We start from the raw sequence: 21,538 nt of genomic DNA, 5'->3' as shown, positions 1-21,538 counted from the left end.
CCATACACACACACTCAGATACACACTGACACACACTGGCACACACAATCTGACACATACATACATGTCATACTTTATATATTTATATATTCACAGCCACCGTTATACACTCATGCACATTATTGGAAGTATTATTGCTGTGGAGCTCTGTTATACACTCAGCCACATTACTGGGAGTATTATTGCTGTGGGGCTCTGTTATACACTCAGACACATTACTGGGAGTATTATTGCTGTGGAGCTCTGTTATACACTCAGACACATTACTGGGAGTATTATTGCTGTGGAGCTCTGTTATACACTCAGACACATTACTGGGAGTATTATTGCTGTGGAGCTCTGTTATACACCCAGACACATTACTGGGAGTATTATTGCTGTGGAGCTCTGTTATACACTCAGGCACATTACTGGGAGTATTATTACCGTGGAGCTCTGTTATACACTCAGACACATTACTGGAAGTATTATTGCTGTGGAGTTCCACCCCCCTCTCTTTCCTACCTCGCTCCCCCCCACCCCCCCACCACACACACACAGAAAATCTCCCAGTGGTCCACACAGTTTTTCAAATGACGGGGCAAATAAACGTTGCATGTAACATTTGACAGTATTCTTCTTGCTAATTACACCCATCCGGTCCTCATGTAATCCTTATCGGTTAATTACATAATGCCTATTAATAGCGTGATACCGCCGGTATCTTCAAACGGAAAATTGCGTTATTAATAGGCATTATGTAAACACGGACTATGTAACAGGCGCCTAGATAACCTCGATTCTCTTTCTTACCTGCCTCGGCTCAGTGACACTGATAGTTGTGTTGCGTAATTTTTCAAATCCACCTCATGCCTACAGTAATGTGTATAGACTAGGTGCCACGGGCACTGGCAACCCACGCTACGCCACTGTCCCAGACACACTGACAATATGGAGCTCCTAAAAAAGAAGGATATTAGGATAGAGGGACAGAAATAGGGAATGTCTTGTCTAAATCGGGATACTTGGGAGGTATGTATGTAGTGTGGGCCTGGGTATCACTATCATTCCTTCTTTAAACAACTGACAAATACTTTACTATGTTGTTAATATATGTAGGAAATTGCTGATCTTTGTTTATTTTCTCACATAGAGACATGTTTACCATTTATGTGAATTGTACAATGTTGTCTTCTGATTTTTGTTCTACAGTTTGGTTCTGCATGGTGACGTGGATCTTAGTCTCAGTAACACGACCAGACTAACCAAGGCAGGAGGCTTTTGGCTGCATAAATCGTGGGGGACATTTATTCCACAGATATTTGCATAAAAATAAATCTATCACTCTACTGATCAGTAAATCCTGTTATTCACATGTCTGACTAAAGCATTATATCCCTTCGGGGAATTAAAAAATCCCAGTGGGACCCTAATGGAAATACCCACTCATACTGAATAACACTTCAAATGGACACTTAGATCAGTGGAAACAGACGTAACGGCGCTAATGTGCCTGCCTTTCGCTGAGAGCATGGAGGAAAAAGTATTTATCTGTTTTATTTCATGCACAGAATAATCAAATCTCAACTGTTCATTTTCACTGGTTCTAATAAGAATTATCAGTTAAAATCGTCCAGATCTCAATTTTACAGCAGTAAATACTTCTATGTATAAATCATCTGTATCATATGTGTATGTCTATGTCTATATATGTGTGTGTGCATGTATGTCTTTATGTATCCGTGTGTGTATGCATGTCTGTATGTATGCGTGTGCATGTATGTCTGTATCTCTGTCTGTATGTATGTCTGTATGTATGCATTTGTGCATGCATGTCTGTATGTATGCATGCGTGTGCATGTATGTCTGTATGTATGTATGTATGTTTGTATGTATGTCTGTATGTGTGTATGGATGCGTGCACATGTCTGTATGTATGCGTGTGCATGTATGGCTGTATGTATGTATGTTTGTATGTATGTCTGGATGTATGCATGTGTGTATGTATGCGTGTGCATGTATGTATGTATGTATGTATGTGTATGTATGTCTGTATGTATGCGTGTGTATGTACATACGCTTTTATGTCTGTGTAAACATGTCTGTGTGATTGTACATTTCTGTGTGTATGGTTCTGTATATGTATGTGTCTGTAGTTTTATATATTTGTGTATATGTGTATATGTGTATTTCTGTACATGCATGTGTGTGTTTTTATGTATATGTGGGCGTATGTATGTATTATGGATATTTTAAGACATCTAATTTCCCTATGTTTTGCAGAAACAGTTTAAGAGATTAGTAAGGAATAATGAATAATGAATAACCATAATGTTAGCCAGAAAAACCTGATCACCTTTTTACATTTCCTGAAGTATATTAGCTCTTACTAAACTGTCCTAAATGCACACCATTTACCGTGTTTTTAAATATTAGTACCAACATGTGATAATTATACAATTGTGATGATGAACTTGATTCCGTTTAATTCCTAGTGTCCGAAGCCGGCCCTGTCCCGACTAACAGTCTAGCTGTAAGGAAAGGGTGTAATAGTGTACGCATTACACACCAACTGGCCAACTTCAAAGGGATTAACTGGAACCATAGAACTGGAATTAACTGCACAGATAACTGTTTGATCAATCTGCATATTATAGACCCACAGCTAGCTCTCTGAAGACATGCGCAGACATACATCAACAATCATCAATAGACATTGGATCTTAGGCAGTAACAGAAAATGGAAAGGATTGTATTGGTAGGACTAAACCGACGTTAGGTATGAAATCTACAAAAAGGTCAATGAATAGGACTCAATTTGAATTATTCCTGATTTTATTCCTGATAAATGTACTATAGATTGGTTATCTGAGAATCATGTTAATCTGTTTGCATTGTTTTTAATGTAACAGTACCACTTTAAGCAATTCTCCCATCTTCCCATCTACACAGATCCTACAGTACTGTGGTTGTATTCAGAACAGATCTCCTAGTTACAAAGGTAACACCAGTAAAGTCAGTCTTTACCTCTGCTTCTAATCCTCATGCTTTTGTGGGTCTCTTTGCAATGCATAATGATTGACCACACCCGGCTTTGTATTTTTATATAAATAGGGTTTCTATATGCTTTGTCTCTCAATAAACCATTTGAGTAAAAAAACAAAAAACATAAATATTAAAACCTGACACAATCCTCTGTATTAAAGTGGCTCTGTCACCGACTTGGGTCACATATAGGAAGGCACCGAAATGATAATTCTGGTCCGAAACCGGAAATTCAGGATGCCCTTGGCCGAAAACCGAAACCGAAAATGATTTTTTTCCCCAAATTATTTTAAAATAGTTTTTTTTCTATAATTTTATTAATATTAGACTTTTTAATGAATTCAATGCATCTAATATGAAAAAAAAACCCTTCTCCCTTCTATTTTAGTGGTCCTCCCTACCCCAGTGTTCCTTTTCCCTTGCCTGTACCTTAGTCCCCCCCTTGATGTTCCTCTCTCACCCCCTCTTGTGTTCCTCTTCCCTCCCTCTTTTTTGTGTTCTTTCCTCCCTCCTCCCCTGTCCCATAGTGTTCTTCCCCCCTTCCAGCCAAAATAGTAAAAAACAAAAAGTTAGCATTTAGTAATTATAAAAAAACCCAGAGTGAGGAAGACAGAATGACCTATAAGATTAGGCAGAAAGAGGCTAAGCAAGTTATAAGAGCTTCCAAATCACACACAGAAGAGAAAATAGCACAGTCAGTAAAAAAGGGGGACAAAACCTTTTTTAGATACATAAATGAGAAAAGAAAAGTAAAACAAGGATTAGTTAGATTAAAAACAAAAGAAGGAAGGTATGTAGATGAGGATAAAGGTCTAGCTGACTGCCTCAATGAATATTTTTGTTCGGTATTTACAGATGAAAATGAAGGAAAGGGACCTCAGTTAAGAAAAAGGATAAATGAGTCATTTATTACACGTGAGTTTACAGAGGAAGAGGTTCTATTTCAACTGTCAAAAGTAAAGACAAATAAGTCAATGGGACCTGATGGAATACACCCAAAGCTATTAAAAGAGCTTAGTGGTGTACTAGCAAAACCATTAACAGATTTATTTAACCAATCATTGATAACAGGAGTAGTCCCAGAAGATTGGAAGTTAGCGAATGTTGTGCCCATTCACAAGAAAGGTAATAGGGAGGAGTCGGGCAACTATAGGCCAGTAAGCCTAACTTCAGTAGTGGGGAAAGTGATGGAAACCATGTTAAAGGATAGGATTGTTGAACATCTAAAAACACATGGATTTCAAGATCAGAGACAACATGGGTTTACTTCAGGGAGATCATGCCAAACTAATCTTATTGATTTTTTTGATTGGGTAACTAAAATTATAGATCAGGGTGGTGCAGTAGACATTGCTTACCTCGATTTCAGTAAGGCTTTTGACACTGTTGCACATAGAAGGCTTATCAACAAACTACAATCTTTGAGTTTGGATTCCAATATTGTTGAATGGGTAAGGCAGTGGCTGAGTGACAGGCAACAGAGGGTTGTAGTCAATGGAGTATATTCGAAGCTTGGGCTTGTCACCAGTGGGGTACCTCAGGGATCTGTACTTGGACCCATTCTCTTTAATATTTTTATTAGTGATATTGCAGAAGGTCTTGATGGTAAGGTGTGTCTTTTTGCGGATGATACTAAGATATGTAACAGGGTTGATGTTCCAGGAGGGATAAGCCAAATGGAAAATGATTTAGGTAGACTAGAAAAATGGTCAGAGTTGTGGCAACTGACATTTAATGTGGATAAGTGCAAGATAATGCATCTTGGACGTAAAAACCCAAGGGCAGAGTACAGAATATTTGATAGAGTCCTAACCTCAACATCTGAGGAAAGGGATTTAGGGGTGATTATTTCTGATGACTTAAAGGTAGGCAGACAATGTAATAGAGCAGCAGGAAATGCTAGCAGAATGCTTGGTTGTATAGGGAGAGGTATTAGCAGTAGAAAGAGGGAAGTGCTCATGCCATTGTACAGAACACTGGTGAGACCTCACTTGGAGTACTGTACACAGTACTGGAGACCCTATCTTCAGAAGGATATTGATACCTTAGAGAGAGTTCAAAGAAGGGCTACTAAACTGGTTCATGGATTGCAGGATAAAACTTACCAGGAAAGGTTAAAGGATCTTAACATGTATAGCATGGAGGAAAGACGAGACAGGGGGGATATGATAGAAACATTTAAATACATAAAGGGAATCAACACAGTAAAGGAGGAGACTATATTTAAAAGAAGAAAAACTACCACAACAAGAGGACATAGTCTTAAATTAGAGGGACAAAGGTTTAAAAATAATATCAGGAAGTATTACTTTACTGAGAGGGTAGTGGATGCATGGAATAGCCTTCCAGCTGAAGTGGTAGAGGTTAACACAGTAAAGGAGTTTAAGCATGCGTGGGATAGGCATAAGGCTATCCTAACTATAAGATAAGGCCAGGGACTAATGAAAGTATTTAGAAAACTGGGCAGACTAGATGGGCCGAATGGTTCTTATCTGCCGTCACATTCTATGTTTCTAAGTGCCTTGCACAATACGAAACGCATCATGGCTTATGACTAAGTACCTTGCACAATACGAAACGCATCATGGCTTATGACTAAGTACCTTGCACAATACGAAACGCATCATGGCTTATGACTAAGTACCTTGCACAATATGAAACGCATCATGGCTTATGACTAAGTGCCTTGCACAATACGAAACGCATCATGGCTTATGTCTAAGTACCTTGCACAATACGAAAGGCATCATGGCTTATGACTAAGTACCTTGCACAATATGAAACACATCATGGCTTATGACTAAGTACCTTGCACAATATGAAACGCATCATGGCTTATGACTAAGTACCTTGCACAATACGAAACGCATCATGGCTTATGTCTAAGTACCTTGCACAATACGAAACGCATCATGGCTTATGACTAAGTACCTTGCACAATATGAAACGCATCATGGCTTATGACTAAGTACCTTGCACAATATGAAACGCATCATGGCTTATGACTAAGTACCTTGCACAATACGAAACGCATCATGGCTTATGACTAAGTACCTTGCACAATATGAAACGCATCATGGCTTATGACTAAGTACCTTGCACAATATGAAACGCATCATGGCTTATGTCTAAGTACCTTGCACAATATGAAACACATCATGGCTTATGACTAAGTACCTTGCACAATATGAAATGCATCATGGCTTATGACTAAGTACCTTGCACAATACGAAAGGCATCATGGCTTATGACTAAGTACCTTGCACAATATGAAACACATCATGGCTTATGACTAAGTACCTTGCACAATACGAAACGCATCATGGCTTATGACTAAGTACCTTGCACAATATGAAACACATCATGGCTTATGACTAAGTACCTTGCACAATATGAAACACATCATGGCTTATGACTAAGTACCTTGCACAATATGAAACGCATCATGGCTTATGTCTAAGTACCTTGCATAATACGAAACGCATCATGGCTTATGACTAAGTACCTTGCACAATATGAAACGCATCATGGCTTATGACTAAGTACCTTGCACAATATGAAACACATCATGGCTTATGACTAAGTACCTTGCACAATACGAAACGCATCATGGCTTATGACTAAGTACCTTGCACAATATGAAACGCATCATGGCTTATGACTAAGTACCTTGCACAATATGAAACGCATCATGGCTTATGACTAAGTACCTTGCACAATATGAAACGCATCATGGCTTATGACTAAGTACCTTGCACAATATGAAACGCATCATGGCTTATGACTAAGTACCTTGCACAATATGAAACGCATCACGGCTTATGACTAAGTACCTTACATAACAAGAAATGCATTAAGGCTTATTACTAAGTGCTCTGCACACCACAAATGGCATACAGTGTGTTAATATTTGTGTGGCTGTAATTGTTTTTCATAATTGCCATTTTTTTTATTTTCTCTGTCATTTGTTGACCTTTTACAGTTAGCTCTATTTAAGTGGGAAAGATACACTGTCCTTCATTTTAGATGGTGCCCACAAGACCACCCACAGCTACTGCACTGTAAGCCAGCACTCTATGGCTTCTACAAAGGACAGAACTTGATCAATACTGTAAAGAAAATGTTGGAGAAGAAAAACTCTCATGGCTCGTTTTAGCTTATTCTATCAGGGTTCAAAGTGTGTTTATATCCTTGGAGATTTATTTTAAATGGTGCAAGGTGTCTGCAAGACATGGCAGAGTTATCTGTTTGTGGGGTGTGACTGTTTAGTAAATAAACCCAGAACCAGGGAAAGTGAGTATTAAGGAAAGAGTGGGCATTGATTGATTGGCTAATACTGGTTGGGCAGCAGCGCTAAAGAATGTGGGTTAAAGCAGTCAATGTAATTAACAGGCAGAATTGAAACTGGCAAAAGGATTCTGCTACAGAGAAGAACATTTCGAATATTTAGCAGTGATGTGGGATTATTTAAAAAACCTTATTGTATTTGTATTCAATTATTGCACTAACTCCATTTTAACCTTATACTGTGACAATCCTCCATTTTGTCCCCCTAACCTGACTTCTTCAATCCTCTATTTTGTCCTCATAACCTAACTTGTTTATTTTAAAATCACCTTACATGACAGAATTTCCCAGCACATCTAATACAATAGAACAAAGACTGTATTTTCTATAAAGATATGATTAACACAGGAATTGCTGACTTTTCCTTAGATTTGCAACAAAGTATAATTTGAAGGCCATGCGAACACAGTAGTAATGAAATGTTCTATTCATAAGAGACCGTGCCTGCCCACCCTACTCTTTTGCCCTCCCCTGCCTGGCCCTACCCCTTCCCATATCCCATGGCCCTGCCCTACCCCGGTTACCCTCCCTTTCCCCAAGCCACTCCCCAGGTTCCGGTCATGCCCAGTCCGGCCCAATCTGCCCCGGAAGTGCCCATATCAAATATGGCCGCCGCTTCTTCCCTTAATCCTGAAGCAACTCCTTTCCCCACCTCCAATATGGCGGCTCCCAGTTCAGCCCTGATGCCAGTAATTCCCGGCGACTACCTGTCTCCAGGTTACGACTCGCTAGCCACCCCTGCATCTGGGGCTCATTCCCAACCACCGGTCCTTTCACCTCACGCGGGACCTGCACCGCGTAGAAGAGTCAATATCATAGAATTCGATGATGACGAGATGGACAGGGTGTCCCATGTCTCATCGGAACTTGCTGCGGGAGCCCCATCTCATCGTTCTATCGATGATCCCTTCGGCCACAAGGGTCGGGGAGAACAGGCCCCTCCTAAATATGTAGCTTTTAACCCCACTCAAGCTAGTGCTCTGATGAAATCACTCCCGGACCCAGAAAAGCAGCCTATGCCCTTCTACCGAGGGATAGTTCAAATTCAAAAGACTTATTCAGCCGCATGGCGTGATTTATTGAGCATTTGTGCTATTAAAGCAGGGGATGCATATTGGCCAAGTATGGCCCGACACCTCAGTACAGATCAGCTCAACAGTGATGTTGATTACCCCTCTGGAGTAACTTTTTGCACCCAATTAAAAGAATGGGCTAAGGACAAACTTGCAGATCAGGCTGCTGGCCTTACTGATGTTATTCAAGATAAAGGAGAATCAGTGGAAAGGTTTCATGCAAGACTGTATCAAATGTTTACAGATTTGGGGTTTGATCTTACTGACAAGATTCATTCACAAATGCTGTCAGGTGCGTTTGTCCAAGGTGTTAAGGACTCTATACGCAAGGGAATCATTGCTGCACGCCCTGAATATAAGGTTGTTCCCCTGGACACCCTACTTTTAGTTGCTAGAGGTTTGGAATCCGCTCAGACCCCAAGAAGATCCACTTCAGCGCCTCTCATGGTATCCCGCTCCACCCCAGTCCCAAAAGGTACTAGACCGGAGGAGGGGGGACATTGTTTTAATTGTGGAGCCAAGGGGCACTTTAGAAGTGACTGCCCAGAACCTAAAAGAGAGCCAAGGGAGCCCAGAAAGCCCTCCAAACCTGCCCCAGCTCCCAAAGCCACCAAACAGGTTCCGATAATTGAGGAACCAGATGATTAGGAAATTGGCAAGCCTGTGTCTGCAACCCCTGTAATGGCAGTGTCTACAGGGGATAAAGGGGGGCCACTTGCCACAGTGACTTTGCCCATTGAAGGCCACCCTACCACCTTCCTAGTTGACACAGGTGCAGCCCGTAGTGTTCTCCGTGAACAAGACCTGCCAGATCCATCCTTTCTGTCAAATATTGATGTCTCTTGTGTCGGAGTGGATGGCCAGCCAAGACATAGCCCTTTAACAACTCCACTCCGAGTTGGCTCCAGCCTGCTAGCTCGCTTTGTGGTATCCTCCACATGCCCAATTAACCTGTTAGGTGCTGATGTTCTCTCACGCCTGCAAGCATCCATTACCTTCACCCCGGATGGGCAGGTAGAAATGTCCTCACCTCTATCTGAATCAGACACCTCAGCCTTGTGCTCCTTGCCTCTAATGCTGCATTTAGAAAAGCCCCGTGAGAAAGCAGCAGAATTAAGGTCCAATTTCCCAGAGGCATTAAAAACACAGGTGCCCGCCAAGTTATGGTCCTCAGGCCCAGAGGACATAGGTCACCTAAATGTTCCCCCTGTGGTGGTAAAGCTTATTCCAGGGGCTAAATTACCAAGAAAACCACAATATCCATTAAAACCAGCACAGGCTGCTGCCATTTCTACCCACATCAAGGCACTCTTGGAGAAGGGTGCTCTAGTGAAATGTAAATCTGAATGTAACACCCCATTATTCCCTGTGAAAAAGAAAACTCCAAAAGGTGAGCCAGAGAAGTACAGGATGGTTCAGGATCTCCGTGCTGTTAATGAAGCTACCATCCTGGACACCCCTCTTGTACCAAATCCCCATACTCTGCTCTCTGGAGTCCCACCATCTGCAAAATTTTTCACAGTCATTGACCTAGCAAATGCCTTTTTCAGTGTTCCACTGGACCCATCCTGCCAATACCTGTTTGCTTTCACCCATGAGATGCAACAGTATACCTGGACTGTCATGCCCCAAGGGGCACAAAATTCACCAAGTCAATTTGCAAAGGCCATGGCCACCATCCTTGACCCATGGCAAGCCGAGCACCCAGAAGTTGTTCTGCTTCAGTATGTGGATGATTTGCTGCTCTGTGGAGATGATATACCCACTACTGAAAAGTGCTCAATTAGCCTGCTTTGTTATTTGGCAGAACAAGGATGCAAAGCTTCACTCATCAAGCTACAGTTCTGCCAACCCTCAGTAATTTTCCTTGGACATTGCCTATCTCAAGGTACCAGACATCTTACCCGGGACCGGGTAAGAGCCGTACTGGATATTCCAACTCCAAGAACTTCAAAATCTCTCCATGCCTTCCTAGGCCTTATTTCCTACTGCAGAGCATGGATCCCAGAGGCCTCCCTGCTCATGCAACCTCTCTATGACGCACTTAAGTCTGACCCTTTCTGTTTAACTAATGAAGCAATAGACAATTTCAATGCTCTAAAACGTGCCATTGCTTCTGCTCCTGCCTTGGGCCTGCCTGATTACTCCAAACCTTTCAAATTATTTGTCTCTGAAAGACAAGGCCATGCAACAGGAGTTCTCACCCAAACTAATGACTTAAGAGGCCGCCAAAGGCCTATTGGATATTTCTCATGTCAACTGGACATTGTGGCCAGAGGGACCCCTTCCTGTCTCAGGGCTGTTTTTGCTGCAAGAGAGCTCATAGAAAGAACCTCAGACCTGGTCCTTGGCCACCCTCTGGTTGTTTTGGCCCCTCATGACATCTCTGCCATCATCAACCAAGTCCAGCTCAAGCACGTGTCTCCTGCCAGACACCTACGCCTACAGTGTCATCTTCTTCTACCTGACAACATTTCCATCCAAAGATGTCAAGTTCTTAACCCATCCACTCTTCTTCCACTCCCTGAGGGGGGTATCTATTATGGATTTGTCACAGATGAAACCTACATTTACCTGCTTTGTGGATGTATCAAGAAAGTCATGCATCCACATTTGACATTTTATGAAGATGAGAAGCCTCTCTGTGAAGGCCCAGATTACGCCTTCTGTACCATGTGGTACAAACCAAACATTACTCCCGAACCTTGCTATGAAGATGAGCTTTACCACTGGACTGATGTGAAGCTCACTGCTCAAGATTTCTATTGTGACTCTGAAGGCAATAGCATGGTCTTGGTCCAACTACCTCAACAACTTATCTACCTCTACCGCCATTGGGATACTGCTATCCCACATATTCCTGTTACCAAATTGAAGACAAGGTCATGGAATGACCTTGGGCCCATGGCAAAGCTATGGGCCACCATGGATGAAGAACAGCTACAGGAAAATGGTATTGTCAAATACCCAACAACTGACCTTCTGGAAGCATGGCCACGCCACTTCCTAGAAAAGGAATTTCAAGATCTGGTCATAGTGAATGATTATGACCCCGAAACACCTCATGACTGTTTTGAACAGATGAAAATGGAGACAGTGCACCTACCAACTGTGCATGAGAATCCATTACAAAATCCAGATTTTACCCTGTTTGTGGACGGCTCAAGATATGCTGATGAAGAAGGAAGATATCATACAGGATATGCCGTAACCACAACAGACGAAGTTATCAAATCATCATCTTTACCGCCAGCAATGTCTGCGCAAGAAGCCGAATTACAGGCTCTGACTTCAGCATGCAAAATTTCCGAAGGAAAACGTGCCAACATCTATACAGATTCAAGATATGCTCTGGGTGTGGCACATGACTTCGGCCTAATTTGGAAGACAAGAGGATTTCTTACCACCGCCGGTACACCAGTCAAACATAGTACTGCAATTAAGGAGCTAATGGATGCCCTCCTACTCCCTGAAGAAGTGGCCGTTTTGAAGGTAAAGGCCCATGGGAAATTGGATACAGATGAAGCAAAGGGCAACCATTTGGCTGATCAGGCTGCTAAGCTAGCAGCCAGGGATCTGCAGGAAGTGGATGAAGAAGTGTCCGGACAAGAAGAACAAGAAGAAGAAGTCCCTATTTTTGCTCTGCAAACTCTTCCTACTGATTTGCGAATTTTGCGAGAACAGCAAGCTGCAGTCACTCCTGAAGAAACCAAAAAATGGAAAAATAAAGGAGCTGTCCAAAAGGACGGAGTATATTACAACAACTTCAAATTTTGCCTTCCAAAAAATTTATATCCAGCAGTTGTCCAATGGGCACATGGGCCTGCACACCTGTCAAAAGAATTGATGGCCGCCCTCATACAGAAGTATTATGAAGCACCCGGAATCACAACATTGATCAACAGCTTCTGTAAGGCCTGTGTTATTTGTGCAAAATGCAATCCAGGAAGACCAATCAAGGTGCCTGCAAAACACCTGGCAAAGCCCATGTACCCCTTCCAGCGAATCCAAATTGACCACATCCAAATGCCCAAGAGTGGGCCCCATGAATATGCACTAGTCATAGTGGACATGTTCTCAGGATGGCCAGAGGCCTACCCAGTGGCCAATATCACTGCAAAAACAACCGCAAGACGCCTACTTACAGAAATAGTATGTAGGTTTGGACTCCCAGAAGTCATTGAAAGTGATCAAGGCCCCGCCTTTACAGCAACAGTGACTAAAGAAATTTGGACTGCTCTAGGGGTGACCCTAGCCTTCCACACCCCTTACCACCCACAAAGTAGTGGTAAAGTAGAGCGCATGAATGGCACTCTAAAAGCCAGAATGTTAAAAATGTCACAAGAAACAAAGATGCCCTGGCCAGAAAGCCTGTCAATAGCTTTATTCAGTGTTAGGCACACACCTAGAGGGAAGCATTCACTGTCCCCATATGAGATTCTATTTGGGACAGCACCCAGACTAGGTTGTTATTATCCGCAGCAGTTACAGCTCCAATCAGATGTTTTAGTAGATTATGTAACTGAACTTGCAAGTGCCTTAAACAAAATACATGCCCAAGTTTTCTCTTCAATTCCAGATCCCGAATTGGATACAGGTGCCCATAACCTGCTCCCCGGAGATTGGGTTCTGGTCAAGAAGTTTGTGCGGAAAAATACCCTGGAACCGAGATTTGACGGTCCATTCCAAGTTCTCCTGATTACCGCAACTTCCGTCAAACTGGCCGGTAGGCCAAATTGGATCCACGCTTCCCACTGCAAGAAATCTCCTGCCCCAGAGGAAGCAGATACCGCACAAGCATGTACCTCTGGCACATCTTCTCCTTAATCAGCCTCATAAAGGCCCAACAAGTAGCCATCACCAAAGATATTAGTGGGTATACCTTCTGGTACAATTCATCATGCACCCATGTGGCTACTTACACCTTTGACTATTGTGATATTGTAGAATGCCCGTTCCCCACATCACAAATCCAGAGTATTTACAGAGATATCCCTCATTCAAAAGATCCATATGTTTGTGTAGTTGACAAGCAATGGGGGCACAATTGTAATCATTGGGGGGCGGCGGGATGGAATGCCGGGCCTGCCTGGGGTTACAAGCCAAAAAGTGCCTTATCTAAAGTAGATGATCAAGGTAGATCCCTTCTCCAGAGAATGACTTTAAGAAAGCCTGGGGGGGGTACACCAATGAAATTAATCCTTAACATTGAGCATCCAAGCCCAACGGATGCAGACCAGTATGTGATGGGAATGTATTGGAAAAAGGGTTCCTACCGTAAATTAGGGCATTTCTTCTTAAAAGATATGTGCAACTCTTCTGAGTGGCAAGGGGCCACCCACATGGTCCCTAACCCATTAAAACCTCACATCCAGACCTTTCAAGACATGATGGCCATTGCTAACCCCACCTTTGAAGATACCATGGCCGCTGAAACAGGTTTTAATGATGTAAATCTATGGTTAGAATGGATGAAATATAATGCCAATAAGCATAATAAGACTGCATGCTATGTGTGTGGTGGTGCCCGGCCTCACCTGGGCACTGTACCTCTAATCCTGCCAGTAGATATAGAGGAATGTGTTTTAAGCCTTTTTGCCTATCACTATGATTTTAACAGGTCCATATGTATTGCATGGACAAAGGAGTATCCTCTCCTAACCAAGGATGTCAAACCCCCAGATGGTATTACCGTGTATAAAGGTAATTACACTTGTTATGCTAATTATGATGGAATTGGTAAATTCTTGGGTAACTTCTCTAAGGGGTATTGTGCTACCTACAGGAGTGTCTCTATGAACTTGTTGCAGTTTCACACCAGGTCATTAGGGGATATCTACTGGTTGTGTGGGGATTTACAGCTAAGATCCAGAATGGACAAGGAGTGGTGGGGGGAGTGTACTTTGGCTAAAGCTATTATGCCTATACATATCATCTCTGACACACACCTCAACACCCATGAGTCCAGACACACTAAGGTTAAGCGTGATGCCCCAGTAAAAGGAAGTTTTGATCCTCATGTCTATATTGATGCCATTGGGGTGCCTAGGGGGGTGCCCAATGAATTTAAAGCAAGAGATGAAGTTGCTGCAGGATTTGAATCACTTTTTGCCATAGTTACCACAAACAAGAATTTAAATTGGATAAATTACATTTATTATAATCAACAGCGTTTTGTTAATTATACCAGAGACGCCCTCCAGGGATTGGCCGAACAATTGCAGGCCACATCCCAAATGGCTTTCCAGAATAGAATGGCCCTAGATATGATCTTAGCCGAAAAAGGAGGAGTTTGTAAAATTTTGCCCGACACCTTGACATGTTGTACCTATATCCCAGAAAACACAGGCCCTAATGGTAAAGTTACATTAGCCATAGAGAAATTAAATGACCTGTCTATAGAGTTGAAAAGGAATTCTGGGATACAAGATCCCTGGGAAAGATGGTTTGGCTGGATGACGGGATGGCAAAAGGCTTTAATGCATATTGGTATGGCTATACTAATTTTTCTTTTTCTCTTTGCTCTTCTCTTTTGTTGTATTCTCCCATGTCTGAGAAAATCCCTCCTGAAGACTGTTGACCAAGCGGCACCCACTTTCGCCCATCTTGAAGTTGATGACCAAGATTTCCAAGACATCAACTCACCCTGTCTGCCGCTGCAAACAATCCCTTTTGTTGATAAAGTGCAGGAATTCTAGGAAGGGACTAGCTCAGGGACAGCATCTGTCAGTGAATGGTAAAGGCCCCATGTGGAGAAGTGGTGGGTTAGCTGCCATGGGATACCCTTGGGTGTGAAGTGTTCGAGAGCCATACTGACGGATGAGTTAGCCTATTAGGGTCAGATCTAGGGACAGCCTTGCACTTTGCATTAACACCTAGCTAGCGGCCACGGGGTTTCTGTGCCTTTGGGTTAACACGTCTTCCTGGTACTAACTTAATAAAGTTTTATCTCTTAGAATCTAACATTTCATAGGGGGGACTGATGTGGGATTATTTAAAAAACCTTATTGTATTTGTATTCAATTATTGCACTAACTCCATTTTAACCTTATACTGTGACACAGTAGTAATGAAATGTTCTATTCATAAGAGACCTTGCACCTGGCCACGAGGCCTGAGATCACCGACCGTGTAAAATGACGCTCAAGACCCCTTGTCCCCCACCCGTGTCCAGAACAATCCCACCTCTTGGTGGGTGGACACGGGATTAACCACTTAGTCTTTTGAGCCAATTAATAATATTGATAGGTGGACACTAATCCCGACACTTGACAATTAATCCAATTAATGATGTTTATTTACTGATATTCTAATCCATAATAGCAGTAATCTAAAAAATGACTGACTGATACATTAGAATACACACAGAAAAAAAAGAATGTTCAAAAAAGTAATGTCAGGTTAGTAAATTCTTCCCTGTTATCTGGGCAATTACTTTTCAAAGTTCTAGTTAGCGGCAGTTTGTAGAAAGCTGGACCTCGAATTATTCTCAATATGCACGACATATAATCTCATTACTCTCCGGTGACTTGCTATCATTAAAACCCACTTTTGTTGTTTTTCAGACTGAAAAAGCCTTTCCTTCCAATAGCCCCAACACGATCTTGAAGGATCCACGTCTCAAAAGAGTCAAGTGGATATTTATGGTCAGTTTGTGAAAGCTAAGTGATTGGTAAACCTACGTTCACTAAATTTGGATTTTTCTGGAACGAGCACACAGTCAGTCCAGTTTAAAAAGACAAGGTGTCCTTTAATCTTCACTCTTTAGGCATTTCCACCGAAGGCATTTCGAGAGGCTGATCGATTATATTAAGACCTGTTCTTGAAACATGATTTCTTTATTTTCCCCCCTGAACACTTTCAGGAACTTTCGTGAGACTACTGAGATTCAATCGATCTCTGATGTCGATTGGCCTTTTAATATGTTTTGTTTCTGGTTATACCCTGATCTTTTGGGGTGTCTGAGTCTTCTCACTGTTAACTTGAGGGACAGAAGATCCATCAATGGCAAGTAAGACGAGTATTTAAAGTAATGTAGGAAAATGCATCGTTAATAGACATAATAAATAAATAAATAAATAACTAGGATGTTTTTCTGAAGAAGACATGGGGAAAATACATATTCATTAGTGTTGATAGAAAGTCCTAAAAATAGAGTGATCACCATGGAAACTAATATAACAGTGTACTGATTGCACCACTTTAGAACGTTCCCCCAGAACTAATGTGTGATTTTATTTTCCCATGAACTATTAGCTGCAGTCTGACCGATGCATAATCCTGCAACGTGCTTCCATGAGAAGATCGTATCGTTCCTGCCCTAATTCTGCTTCCCTGGGTATCGAGGACATCATTATCCTATGCCTCCTACCTTTTGTATTTTTTCGTGACTGATTTATTCCTGATAACTTTCTCTTTGTACGGCTTTCCATACAGATCACAGGGGAACGAGGTTCTGGAGTATTCTGGAGAAATGTCTTGTTTTTTTACCATCAGTTCGCTAGAATGGAGTTGGCTCCAGATATAACACTGTCATTATTAATTCCATAAAAAGGAGAATTACAGGAGGTCAGTTACCATTCCCTGTTCTTTAAGGAGGAATTTCCTCTACTCAGGATGTCTAATATAATGTTTACTTATCCATACATTTAACATGTATGTGTATGTGATGTCTGGACAAATGTAAATGTACCAATCCACACCTCTGTTTTAACCTTTATCCTGGTACTGAGCGGCTCCATATTGGCTCCCTGTCAGTCCTTGTTATGAATTCTGTCCTGTTCTGCTATTGAACATAGTTTGTGTAGGAGGAGAAACGGAACCAATGTTTCTTTTTTCCCTCCTCCGATGCAATGTGTGCCTTGACTGTGCCAGGACTGAACTGGGTTGTGATATGAATTGCTGAATCTTTAATAAACATTTCAAATATAACGTAGAATCACATGAAAAAAGATAAACAGAAGCTGCCGTTGATTTTCAATGTTTTATCTAATGTAATTATTTCACATGGTAAAACTAATTTAAACTGATGCATACACATCAAGTTGTTTCCTGGTAATTGATTCACTTTTCCAGTCAACGCAGAACAACGGCTGCTTTACTCATCTGCTACTAGGCATTTCAAGGCTGACATCTTTGTAACTACGGACATGATCAATAATTCAGAAAGGAAATTACGTTATAAGAGACACGGTGGAGAGCTGACGGCACAGCTGGATTTAAAATGTTTATTCTTTATAAATTCTATTTACCATTTGTTTTATACACTTACGCGTTGACCTTTATGATGTATAAACTGTTACTACATTTTTTTTTTAATTCTTCTTGGCTGTCTTCCAACAGTCCTTGCCTACTGAGTAGACTTGATTTCATGACTGCCATGCCTTATACAATTTAAATAACTTGCCATGTACTGCATCCAAAGGAAATCACTCTGCTGAAACCAGACATTGAGTGGGTGGTTGGGATTTAAAAGGGCAGAACATCTTCGTAAATAAATAAACTTTATATTTAATTCTTCTTCTGCAAAGGCATGAGTTTAAGATACATTCTAACCATCACATATTTAAGATAACGATCAACACTTTTCTAAATCTCGGGGAAAACTATACCAAAAGTGAAGATAAATCAAAGCAAAACTGCTCAATGTCAAAGCAAAATTCTACAACTGGAGTAAACAGAAGAAATAACAGTTTATTTGGTATTATTGTTCCGGATTTAATATATTGCACCGACTGACTCAATTTATCCTTTATTTATATAACATTTACAAAGGAATGAAAGACCACCAATGGTTTACTGTTCAGATATCTTGCATCATAATAAGTAAGCGTTACGACACTATCCTGATTCAGCAGAAAAGACTTATCATCGCCTCGCTGTGGCTCTGGCCATCCCCTAGCAAACACTACCAGAATCCCTTAAATCTGTCATTCTCTAACCTATCTGTGCAGGCAAGGTCCTTCCAGCAGCCTGCCAAATCAGGCCGGCAGCATGGAACTACTCATTGGCTTGGAACTCAGCCGCGGCCGGTCAATCCTTTAACCAGGTGGCGATCATACACCAGGCTTAGATTAAGGGCACTCTTTGCACTGTATACAGCTGACAAGTTGAGTTATCCGGAAATACCCAGCATGTGGGGTTTACTGTAGGAGAAATATATGTTTTGGGGTATTTTGTTAAAATGATGCGTGTCTGTGTATAAATGTGTGTGTTGTGACCAAAGAAAGCATTCCTATTTTCACTCTTCATCACGTTTCCACTGATGTTTGGGTGGGCAGCGATATCACTGAACCCTCTGCAGGGAAAAGGAGAGAGACTTTGGCGAAGATACTCTGGTCGAGTATTGGCGCTCTGCCGCAGTAAGAATAACTTAATAATCTTTACTGTGAGTTTAGGTAAAGCTTAGTCATCTCCCGCTATGGTTCCTTCCATTGCAGGCACTCACACCGTATCCATTTCTCTCCTGAAAGCCTAATGCCATCTCTCCTAATATCACACCTTCAATATTCTTCTTAATTCTGGTGTCAGCCCTGATCCCTTCAAACATCCATCATAAAAAAGCCCCTGCCTGTCCATCTACCATTCCAAATACTTCTTCCATCAATGGGTTTTATTTGTATTAAAGGACGACTGCAACCACCATAATCAAGACAGGCCGCTGTAGTGGTTATGGTGTGAGGAGTGCACTGATGCCCCCTCATTTTAAGTAGTCAAATTGTTTTAGAACAGTTTGATATCTTTCCTGATGTCCACCAGGCTCCACTCTGCACCACAACTACTAACGGCGGAGAGTCGGAAACTCCTATGCAAGAGCCTCTTTCAGCTTACTTCCTCCACTACTAGCGACAGAAAGTCAGAAGCACCTAAGCAGGCGCCTCAGTTAGCTCTCCTGACTTAGCTCAGACAAAGAGGCTTCCTGCTTACCAGCGGCATTTGTGGAGTTTGACCATAGGTAAGAAGACAAACTGTTCTAAAATTGGTTTGACTACCTACAATGAGGAGGGCGCCAGGGCACTACATGGCAACATAAAGCCAGTGCAGCATTCTGCAGTGGCTATGGTGTTTGGCATTTTCCTTTAATGCATTTTGGAGATGTGTCACAAGCAGTGAAGGGGAGGTGAGTGTGTGATTTATTGACTTCTGCCACATTATTCACCCCAGTACATGCTCAGTAGCCTGGGCTGGTGTGAGGGAACCAGGAAATGTCAGTTCCAGAAACGAGAGCGTTGTGGTTTAATTTAATCCACCTGAATATGTAGCTGTTGTCATTGGTTTATGTAAGTGAATTATGAAGAAGCGTGTACCGATGTGACATTATTGCAATGAATTCAAGGCTATTTGCTGCCATTGTATAACATAAACTGCAGAACGAGTCACATGGAACATCAATCTGACGTACTAAAAAATCTTTTAACAAGAAAATACTTGTTCAAACTTTCATTTTATTAGAAATAAGAAATATTTTGCAATAAATAACTGTAATAATTTTGAAAAAACTGTTGAGTTGTACAGTTTTACCAATCTGTGTGTGACTATGGGTCAGTCTGTGTGTATGTATGGGTCAGTCTGCGTGACTATGGGTGTGGGTCAGTCTTTGTGTGTGTGGGGGCCAATCTTTGTGTGTGGGGGTCAGTCTGTGTGTATGGTTTCAGTGTGTATGGGTCAGTCTGTTTTTGTATGTGTCAATCTGTGTGTATATGGGTCAGTCTGTGTGTCTGTGTATTGGTTACTATGTGTATGGGTCAATATGTGTGTCAACTCTGTGTATATGGCTCAGTCTGTGTGTGTATGTGTGTATTGGTAAGTATGTGTATGGGTCAATCTCTGTGTATATGGCCAGTGTGTATGTGTGTGTATGTTTCAGTTTGTGTGTTGTGTGTGTTTGGGTCAGTCTATATGTGTATGGTCAGTGTGTGTATGGGTCAGTCTGTGTGTTTGTGCGTGTTTGTATGGGCCAGAATTTATCCCAGATAACTTTATCAGAGCCTCCTACAGACACACACACATATACACACATACACACACCATTCAGCCACTACACACAGCACATGCAACACTCAGGCACTGCACAAAACACTAACAGAAGTTCCCAAATGCTCTAAGAGAAGCCTCCGATGGCATCATGCCTAGGACCCTTGGCAATCTTAGTCCAGTTATGCAAAGAGCTCAGTTATGGGATTTTTCATACCTGGCTTTGAATGCAATTAACTGCAAATAACCTCAACAATATTCCTGAGATAAAGTGAATGAGAATCCACCAGATAACGCACAGGTTAAATGAACACTCCAAACACGTAAACCACTGTAGCTTGCTGAAATGCTTCATGTATGAAACGTTTATCCTCTTTTTTTTTTTTTCATTTAACAGAAAGTGCAGATTTACCCTTGTTACATCCACGGCTGTCATTCAGACAACAGGTCTTGTTGCTTCCTGGTTTGTTTAGCTTATTTGCACAGAACTCAAGAGGCAGTGATTGCCCAGAGCACCTGCCTTGCAAAGACTTCTCATTGAGCTGCATTGGATATCAGTGATTGGACAGCCACAGAAAGTCTGGGCGGGGTTAGAAGGGGAGGGCTTGCAAAGGCTGCAGACTAGAGATCATGCAAGCTCTTTTTAGATATATCACAAAGAAAAAAATAAACAATTGAATGCATGCATGTTTTCATTCGGATACGTCTACTAAATAGTACATAGTTATTTTTCTTATTTGTGAAGAGGAGTGTCCCTTTAAGCTATGAGAAATAAGGAAATGGCAGGATATTACACATCTGACTATGAAACTAAGCATGCTATCTCCATTGCTCTCCATTGTCTCTATAATGTCTATCCATCTCTATAACAGATTGGAGCAAATTTCACTTCACAATGCAGACTTTATCCAGAGCAAATATATAAACACAGCTATACATTGATGACTTGGTTAGGGAACTTCAGTCTGCTCGGACCTCCAGTACGGAGGTTTAAAACTGATCTATTCACAAACAGCAAGAGAGTTTCAGTTTTTTGCATGTTTGCTATTTCGGTCTAAATTTCGGAAGTCACCAGAAGTCAACACATGAGGCGGCTGAGGAACAGCTGGAGTGATTTTATA

General features: G+C 41.6%; 1 protein-coding gene and 1 long non-coding RNA gene across 3 annotated transcripts in view; one reads left to right on the top strand and one right to left on the bottom strand.

The window, feature by feature from the left end:
• ADCY3 (adenylate cyclase 3) overlaps positions 1-21,538 on the bottom strand; it is a 175,582-nt gene that overhangs the window by 127,203 nt on the left and 26,841 nt on the right. The window lies entirely within an intron of this gene.
• On the top strand, positions 16,021-17,375 carry LOC134585394 (uncharacterized). Its single transcript, XR_010086520.1, has 2 exons — positions 16,021-16,090; positions 16,701-17,375. It is a non-coding gene; the product is annotated as an uncharacterized LOC134585394 (long non-coding RNA).

Source organism: Pelobates fuscus, chromosome 2 (genome assembly GCF_036172605.1).
Source record: "Pelobates fuscus isolate aPelFus1 chromosome 2, aPelFus1.pri, whole genome shotgun sequence".
NCBI lineage: Eukaryota > Metazoa > Chordata > Amphibia > Anura > Pelobatidae > Pelobates > Pelobates fuscus.
Note: the sequence above shows the minus strand (reverse complement) of the source record. Positions and strands in the feature narration are given on the sequence as shown.